Raw genomic sequence first — 10127 nt, forward strand, 5'->3', positions numbered from 1 at the left:
GGTACTTGAAGAAACAATGGCTGAAAGCTTCCCAATTTTATGAAAGACATGAATATAAACACCAAAATAGCTTGACAAACTCCAAGTAAGAATAAGTCAGAGGACCACACAAGATACAATTTAGTCAGTTTCAGAAAACAAAGAGAGAATCTTGAAAGCAGCAAGATGAAATCAATGCATCACCTACAAGGGAATTTTAATAGAATTATCATGAAATCTAATATCAAAAACTTGGAGGCCAGAAGAAAGTGAGCCAATATGGCAGAGTGCTGAAGTAAAGAAAAACTGTCAAACAAAAATCCTATATTCATAGTTAAGAGTCTGTTTCTTAGTTTGCCTTTCTCTCTCTCTCTTTTTTCCCATTGCTTATTTGTTTTGTCTCAAATGGAGCTGGGTGGGAGGATAGGTAAAATAGATGGTGGGGATTCAGGAATACACTTGTGATGAGCACTGAGAAATGTATGTGAGTGTTGAATCACTAATTGTACACCTGAAACTAATGTTACAGTGTATGTTAACTATACTGGAATTTAAATAAAAACTTAAAAAATAGAATCCTTTATCCAGCAAAATCGCCCTTTAAAAGAAAGGGAGAAATCATGAAATTCCCAAACTAACAAAAGCTGAGGGAGTTTATGACTACTACACTGCCCTGTAAGAAATGCTGAAAGACCCCTGAAAGGTAAAATGAAAGGACAATAGATAGCACATCAAAATCATATGGAGAAATAAAGATCTCAATAAAGGTAAATATACGGGCAATATAAAAACCAGTATTATTGTAAGAATGGTTTGTAAATGTACTTTTTGTTCTCTACATTATTTAAGAGACTAGAGGGCAAAATGGAGTCTTTTGTGTCAAGCAGAAGCCTGTATCAAGCAGGAGGCTGTGTCAAGCAGTGACACAAGAAGTTAAGGGTACTGTACCTAGGAGATATTGCTGGGATTAGCAGCAGCTAACACCCCAGAACTGATAACAATCAGTTATGAGAACCAGAGGAGGTCTGCAGGGCCCCTTTAAAAATTAAATTAAATCCCTTTTAAAAGAAGAGAATTTGTGCAACAAACTGTCAGACTCTTCAGACATGACCTCTGTCTGACCATTTAAAAAAGGCAACAGTCAGAAGGGGCCCTGCCCAGTTGGTCTTTGAACAGAATGGAGATCCTTCACTGCTTGAACATAATGAGCTGTAAGTGCCCAGAGCTGCCGCAGACTGGACCCAGGCCTTATCTCAACTGTGTGTCCACAGACTGGCTTTGCCTTTTTTGGTGAACCTCCTACACCTTTCTCCTATCCTGTTTGTTGTGTGGCTTATGTCCTGCTCTATGTGCTGTGTAAGAAGCCAAGTTTAATCACATGGTGAAATGTCACTTGAGTTGGAATCCTGAATCTGCTTTATCATTGTGATTAACCTTGCTTTGTGACTGAATAAAGCTGACATTGTAGAAATACACAACTCAGGTGTGCACCTTCGTAGTGTGCTCATGACAGTAATACATTTAAGGAGAACATTACTAGAGTAAAAACTAGTATTATTGAAATGAGATTATAACTCAAAATGTTGAGTTCATCATAATTTTAGAAGGCTAAACCTTTTAAAAGTATGTTCAGGTTATGTTCCTGGGCATATGATGTGCGAAAATGTGAATTTGTGTCATCAACAATTGAAAGTGGTGGGAAGTGAGTTGTAAAGGAGCAGAGTGTTGTATGTTGTTGTTGTTGTTAGAGTGTTGCTGTATTGTATGTTTTTATATAGTTAATTGCAGTAAGTTTCATTTGGACATAATAATTTTATTACATTAAAAGTAATACCCATTGTAAACACAAAAATATGTATAAAATATACACAAAAGATTAAAAACAAATGTAAAAACTTCACTACCAGAAGTTTAACACAGAAAGCAAAGATTACAAAAATAAATTCAAAATGGATGAAAACCAAATGTGACACCTGAAACCATAAAAATGCTACAGAAGAACATAGGTAGGAATGTCTTCAACATAGGCCGAATTGGGGAAATAAAAATCAAAACCACAATGAAATACCACCTCAGAGGTGGAATGGTTAAAATTAACAAGTCGGGGAAACAACACATGTTGGCAAGGATGCAGAGAAAGAGGAACCCTCTTACACTGCTGGTGGGAATGCAAACTGGTGCAGCTGCTCTGGAAAACAGTATGGAGGTGCCTCAAGATGGTAAAAATAGAGCTACCCTATGACCCAGCAATTGCACTACTAGGTATTTACCCCAAAGATACAGATGCAGTGAAAAGAAGGGGCACATGCACCCCAATGTTCATAGCAGCAATGTCTGCAATAGCCAAACTGGGGAAAGAGCCCAGATATCCATTGACAGATGAATGGATAAAGAGGATGTAGTATACATACATATATTTATATACCTATATCTCTATATATAGTATAAGTAATATGGAATATTACTCAGCCATCAAAAAAACCAAAAAGGAATGAAATCTTGCCAAAACGTGGATGGAACTAGAGGATATTGTGCTAAGCGAAATAAGTCAGTCAGGGAAATAGAAATGTCATATGATTTCATTCATGAAACAAAACAGATGAACACAGGGGAAGGGAAGGAAAATTAAAATAAGATAAAAACAGAGAGGGAGTTGAATGATAAGAGACTCAAGTATAGGAAACAAATGGAGGGTTGCTGGAGGGGTGGTGGGTCAGGGGATGGGGTAACTGAGTAATGGGCATTAAGGAGGGCATTTGATGTAATAAGCACTTGGTGTTATATGCAACTGATGAATCAATAAATATTACCTCTGAAACTAATAATACACTGTATGTTAATTAAATTGAATTTAAATTAAAAATAAATAAATAAAATAAAATAAACAGGCTGAAACACTTTTTTGTAGATATATCTCCTGAGGCAAGGGAAACAAAAGCAAAAATGAACTATAGGGACGTCATCAAGATAAAAAGTTTCTACACAGTGAAGAAAACAATCAACAAAACTAACAGCCGACCTACAGAATGGGAGAAGATATTTGCAAATGTCTTAACAGGTAAAGGGCTAGTATCCAAAATCTACACAGAAGTTATCAAACTCAACACCCAAAAACTGAATAATCCAGTTAAAAATGGGCAGAAGACATGAGCAGACATTTTCTCAAAGAGGACACCCAGATGGCTAACAGAAACGTGAAGAGATGCTCAACATCAGTCATCATCAAGGAAATACAAGTCAAAGCTACAATGAGATATAGCTTCACACCTGTCAGGATGGCTAAAATTAACAACACAGGAAACAATGGGGGTTGACGGGGATGTAGAGAAAAGGAACACTCCTACCCTGTTGGTGGGAATGGAAACTGGTGCAGCCCATATAGAAAACAGTATGGAGGTCCCTTACAAAGTTCAAAATAGAACTATCGTACAATCCAGCAATTGTGCTTGGTATTCATCCAAATAATACAAAAATACTGATTCAAAGTGATACACATACATCCCAATGTTTATAGCTGAATCATCTACAATAGCCAAATTATGGAGAGAGCCCAAGTGTCCATGGACTGGTGTTTGGATAAAGAAGTGGTATATATATATATATATATATATATATATATATATATATATATATATATATATATATACACACAATGGAACTCAGGCATAAAAAATGAAGTTTTGGATATTTGCAATGACATGAATGGAGCTAGAGAGTATTATGCTGGGGAAAATAAGTCAGCCAGAGAAAGACAAATACCATAGGATTTCACTCAAATGTGTAATTTAAGAAACAAAGCAAATGAGCAATGGGGAAAAAAAGAGAGGGAGAAGCAAACCAAGAAACAGGATCTTCACTCCTGAGAACACACTGAGGGTTACCAGAGAGGTGGTCATGGGCGGCTGGGTGAAATAGGTGAAGGGGATGAAGGAGCGCACTTGTGATAATGAGCACCAGGTGAGGTGTGGAGGTGGCGAATCACTACATTGTACACCTGAAACTATTATTACACTGTATGTTAAATAACTGGAATTTAAATCAAAGCTTAAAAAATATAAAGTTGCTAAAAATCCTAATACACTATAATTTTTAATGACAAGAAAATCTGTAAGCTTTTTAGTGAAACTAATTTTACTCTGTCTATTCTGAGTAACTACCTTGGCCTCTATTTTGATCTGTAACTGTGATAAGCAGAACCCCTATATCATAGTGTTGTTATGATGAACAATAGATTATCCATGCAGAACACTTAAGATAGTACCTGTAATATTGGAAACCCTCACAATATATTAGCTTATCTCTGGAATTCTTGTGTCTCCAACATGTTAAATGGATATTAAAAGGAAAACTGAGGCATCCCTATGTTTACTGAAGCATTATTTACAATAGTCAAGATACAGAAGGAACACAAGTGTCCATTGATTGATGAATGGATAGGGAAGATGCAGTACACACACACACACACACACACACACACACACACACACACACACACGAACATATTTGTGTCTATATATATGCAATTGAATATATATATTTGCAGTTCAATATTAGTCATAAAGAAGAATGAAATCTTGACATTTTGCAAAACATCGATAGATCCAGTCAGTGAGAGAAAGACAAAGAGCATAACATTTCACTGATATGAGGAATTCATGAAATAAACAAAATAACAAAGAAAAAAGGGGACCAAACTGCCCCCCCAAAAAACCCCAAACTCTTAACTACAGAGAACACACTGATGGTCACCAGAGGTGAGGTGGGTGAGGGATGGATGAAACACGTGATGGGGATGAAGAGTGCTGAACACTGAGTAATGTATAGAATTCTTGATTCACTATATTGTATACCTGAAACTAATATAACACCATATATTAACCTCACTGGAATTTTAAAAATAAAAAAATAACTTTTAAAGAAGAAAAACTGAGGCACAATAAGATTTTCAATATTTTATGTGAGTAAACAGTGGTTCATATCAGGCAGTGCTAAACAAAAGTCATTAGTAGTGTTCTCTGGATAGGATCAGGGCAAAGGTTTTTCTAAAGACACAGAGCAAAGCAAAGACATTATTTGATAGGCAATGACTTAAATGTTTGGGAAAGCCTACTTAAATGCTTGTGATGGGTTATTCTTAAGTTCCAAATTCTTGACTTTGAGGCATTTGCAGGAATTGACTCTGGCTTGGGTTTATTTCCTTCTGCTGGCTGCCAAGGCATTAGAACCACCTAAACATAGTTGCCTCTCTGTTTAAATACTTTAACAGGAAAAAGCCTATAACATGTTTAATATGATCCTTTTTTGGTTACAATATTTGTTAATTAGTGTTTGCATTGGATATGTGGAATTACATCAGAAAGGACATATCACCAAAATGCTTCAAAAAATTTATGCCGTTTTTTAATAATTGGATTCAAACCTCACTTTAATTTTTTATCCAGCTTATTTAGGATTTAAGTGACATATAATGTGTGTAAGTTTAATAGGAAAAACTCAAGTCTTTTTCTTCCTCTTTGAGGGAACGTGATTTTTCCCTCCTGTGTTTCTCCCTTGCTTGTTATACAGACACCATGCCCATTGTGCCACTTCTGGGGACACCTGGGTGGCTCAGTCAGTTAAGCGTCTGACTCTTGGTTTCAGCTCAAGTCATGATCTCAAGGATTGTGAGATCGAGCCCCATGTCAAGCTCTCCACGCATTGCAGAGTGTGCTTGAGGTTCTCTCCCTCTTCTGCCCCTCTCCTCACTCTCTCTCTCTCTAAAATAAAATAAATAAACCCTTTAAAAAGATTGTGACATCTCAATGTGGTTTTGATTTGAATTTCCCTGATGGTTAATGATAAACATTTTTTCATTTGTCTGTTAGCCATTTATATGTCTTCTTTGGAAAAGTGTCTGTTCATGTCCTCTGCCCATTTTTTTTTACTTGATTATTTTTTTGGGTCTTGAGTTTGAGAAGTTCTTTGTAGATCTTGATACCAGCCCTTTATCTGTAGTGTCATTTGCAAATATCTTTTCCCATTCGGTAGGTTGCCTCTTTGTTTAGTTGACTGTTTCCTTTGCTGTGCAGAAGCTTTTTGTCTTGATAAAGTCCTAAAAGTCCATTTGCACTTTTGTTTCCCTTGCCTTTGGAGACGTGTCTTAAAAGAAGTTGCTGTGGCTGATGTCGAAGAAGTTACTGCCTATGTTCGCTTCTAAGACTTTGATGGATTCCTGTCTCACATTGAGGTCTTTCATCCATTTTGAGTTTATCTTTGTGTATGGTCTAAGAGAATGGTCAAGTTTCATTCTTCTATATATAGCTGTCCAGTTTTCCCAGCACCACTTATTGAAGAGACTGTCGTTTTTCCCATTGCATATTTTTTCCTGCTTTATCAAAGATTAGTTGACCATAGAGTTGAGGGTCCATTTCTGGAGCCTCTATTCTGTTCCATTGGTCTGTTTGTCTGTTTTGTGCCAATACCATGCTGTCTTAGTGGTCACAGCTTTGTAATAGAGCTTGAAATCAGGCAACATGATGCCCCAGCTGTGTTTTCTTTTTTCAACATTTCCTTGGCGATTCGGGTCTTTTCTAGTTCCATACAAATTTTAGGATTGTTTATTCCAGCTCTGTGAAAAATGTCGGTGGTATTTTGATAGGGATTGCATTGAAAGTGTAGATTGCTCTGGGCAGCATAGACGTTTTCACAATGTTTATTCTTCTGATCCATGGGCTAGGAAGGTTTTTCCATCTTTTAGTGTCTTCTTCAATTTCCTTCATAAGTGGCCTGTAATTTCTTTCTTTTTTATTTTTTTTTAAATTTTATTTATTTGACAGAGAGGGAGAGAGGAAACACAAGCAGGGGGAGTGGGAGAGGGAGAAGCAGGCTTCCCCGTGGAGCAGGGAGCCTAATGCAGGGCTCGATCCCAGGACCCTGGGATCATGACCTGAGCTGAAGGCAGAAGCTTAAGGACTGAGCCACCCAGGTGTTCCTGTTCCATACTTTCTAAAGATCTTTTACCTCTTTGGTTAGGTTTATTTCTAGGTATCTTATGGTTTTTGGTGCTACTGTACATGGAATCGATTCTCTAATTTCTTTTTCTACAGTTACATTGTCAGTGTATAAGAAAGCAACTGATTTCTGTGCATTGATTTTGTAACCTGCCACATTACTGCATTGCTGTATGAGTTCTAGTAACTTGGGGGTGGAGTCTTTTGGGTTTTCCACATAAAGTATCGTGTCATCTTCGAAGAGACAGAGTTTGAATACCTTTGTTTCTTTTTGTTATCTGATTGCTGATGCAGGACTTCTAGTACTCTGTTGAACAATAGTGGTGAGAGTGGGCATCCTTGTTGTGTTCCTGATCTTAAGGGAAAAGCTCTCAGCTTTTCCCCATTGAGCATGATACTCACTGTGGTGTTTTCATAGATGGATTTTATGAACTCGAGGAATGTTCCCTCTATCCCTACACTCTGATGAGTTTTAATCAGGAAAGGATGCTGTGTTTTGTCAAATGTTTTTTCTGCACCATTTGAGAGGACACGTGGTTCTTTTCTCTTCTCTTATTTATGTGTTCTATCACACTGATTGATTTGTGAATGTCGAACCACACTTGCATCCCAGGAATAAGTCCCACCTGGTTGTGATGGATAATCCTTTTAATGTACTGTTGGATCCTATTAGGTAGGATCTTGTTGAGAATTTTGGCATCCATACTCATCAGGGATATTGGTCTGAAATTCTCCTCTTTGCTGGGGTCTTTGCCTGGTTTTGGTATCAAGTTAATGCTGGCCTCATAGAAGCAGTTTGTAAGTTCTCCTTCTTTTCCATTTTTTTTTTTTTTTTTGAAAGAGCGTCAGGAGAAGAGATATTTTTCCTTCTTTAAATGTTTGGTAGAATTCTGGTAATTCATCAGGCCCTGGACTCTTGTTTTTTGTGTGAGATTTTTGATCACTGCTTCAATCTCTTTACTGATTATTGGTCTATTCAGGTTGTCAATTTCTTCCTGTTTCAGTCTTGGTAGTTTATAGATTTCCAGGAAGGTATCCATTTCTTCCAGGTTGCTTAATTTAAGGTCATATAGTTGCTAATAATAATATCTAATAACTGCTTCTATTTCCTTGGTGTTAGTCATGATTTCTCCCCTTTCATTCATAATTTTATTAATTTGGGTCCTTTCTCTTTTCTTTTGGATAAATGTGGCCAGTGGCTTATTGATCTTATTAATTCTGTCAAAGAACCAGCTTCTAGTTTTGTTGATCTGCTCTACTGTTTTTCTGGTTTCTATTTCATTGATCTCTGCTCTAATCGTGATTATTTCTCTTCTCCTGCTTGGTTTAGGTTTTATTTGCTGTTCTTTCTCCACTTCCTTTAGGTGTGAGGTTAGCTTGTGCATTAGGGATTTTTCTACTATTTTGAGTGAGGCTTGGATGGCTATGTATTTCCCCCTAAGGACTGCCTTTGCAGTATTTCATAGGTTTTGGACTGATGGATTTTCATTCTCGTTGGTTTCCATGAATTGTTTAAGTTCTTCTTAAATTTACTAGTTGATCCAATCATTTTTTAGCAGGATGGTTTTTAACTTCCAAGGGCTTGAATTTCTTCCAAATTTTTTCTTGTCATTGAGTTCCAGTTTCAAAGCTTTGTGGTCAGAAAATATGCAGGGAACAATCTCAATCTTTTGGTGTCCGTTGAGACCTGATTTGTGACCCAGTATGTGGTCTATTCTGGAGAAAGTTCTATGTGTGCCCGAGCAGAATGAGTACTCTGTTGTTTCAGGGTGGAATGTTCTGTATATATCTATGAAGTCCATCTGGTCCAGCGTGTCATTCCAAGTTCTTGTTTCTTTTTTGATCATCTGCTTAGATGATCTGTCCGAGAGTGGAGTGTTGAGGTCTCCTACTATTAATGTGTTATTATCTATATGATTCTTTATTTTGATTAACACTTGGCATATGTAGTTGGCTGCTCCCATGGGGCAGGACATAGATATTTACAATCGTTAGTTGTTCTTGTTGAATAGACCCTTTAAGAATGATATAGTGTCCCTCTGTATCTCTTACTACAGTCTTTAGCTTAAAATCTAATACTGTCTGATGTGAGAATTGCTACCCCAGCTTTCTTTTGAGGTCCATTGGCATGGAAAATTGTTCTCCATCCCCTCACTTTCAGTCTGGAGGTATATTTAGGTTCAAAATGAGTCTCTTTTAAACAACATATGGATGGGTCCTGTCTTTTTATCCAATCTGCAACCCTGTGCCATTTTATGGGAGCAGTTAGGCCATTCATGTTGAGAGTGACTATTGTAAGATATGATTTTAGTGCCATTGTGTTGCCTGTTAAGTCGCTGTTCTATGGATTGTCTCTGTAATTTCTGGTCTATATCACTCGGGGTCTTTTTTCTCTTATAGTACCCTCTTAATATTTCTTTCAGGGCTAGCTTGGTGGTCACATATTCTTTCAGTTTCTGCTAGTCTTGGAAGCTCTTTATCTCTCCATCCATTCTGAATGACAGCCTTGCTGGATAAAGTATCCTTGGCTACATGTTCTTCTCATTTAGTACCCTGAATATGTCTTGCCAGACCTTTCTTGTTTACCAGTCTCTGTGGACAGGTCTCACGTTATTCTGATGTTCCTCCCTCTGTACATAAGAAATCTCTCCTGCCTAGATGGTTTCAGGATTGTTTCCTTGGATCTAAGATTTGCGAGTTGAACTATTATATGTCGGGACATTGATCTGTTCACATTGAACTTGGGAGGGGTCCTCTCTGCCTCTAGGACACGAATGCTTTTTCCTTCCCCAGATTAGGGAAGTTCTCAGCTACGATTTGCTCAAGTATATCTTCTAGACCCCTCTCTCTCCACATTCCCTCAGGGATCCCAATAATTCTGACATTGGAACATTTCATGGCATCATTAATCTCTCTCACTCTGATCTCTTGGACTTAAGCTGTTTTTACGAGTCCTCCTCAGTTTCCTTCTTTTCTGTCATCTTATCTTCTAGATTACTAATTCATTCTTCTGCCTCATTTTCCCTGGCACTCAGAGTATCCAGTTTAGACTGCATTTCAGTCATAGCATTTTTAAGTTCGGCCTGATTAGGTCTCATGTCTGCCCTTAGGATTCTATATTGTTGCTAATATTTTTCTCAAGCCTAGATATTGACTTCA

Source organism: Zalophus californianus, chromosome Y (genome assembly GCF_009762305.2).
Source record: "Zalophus californianus isolate mZalCal1 chromosome Y, mZalCal1.pri.v2, whole genome shotgun sequence".
NCBI lineage: Eukaryota > Metazoa > Chordata > Mammalia > Carnivora > Otariidae > Zalophus > Zalophus californianus.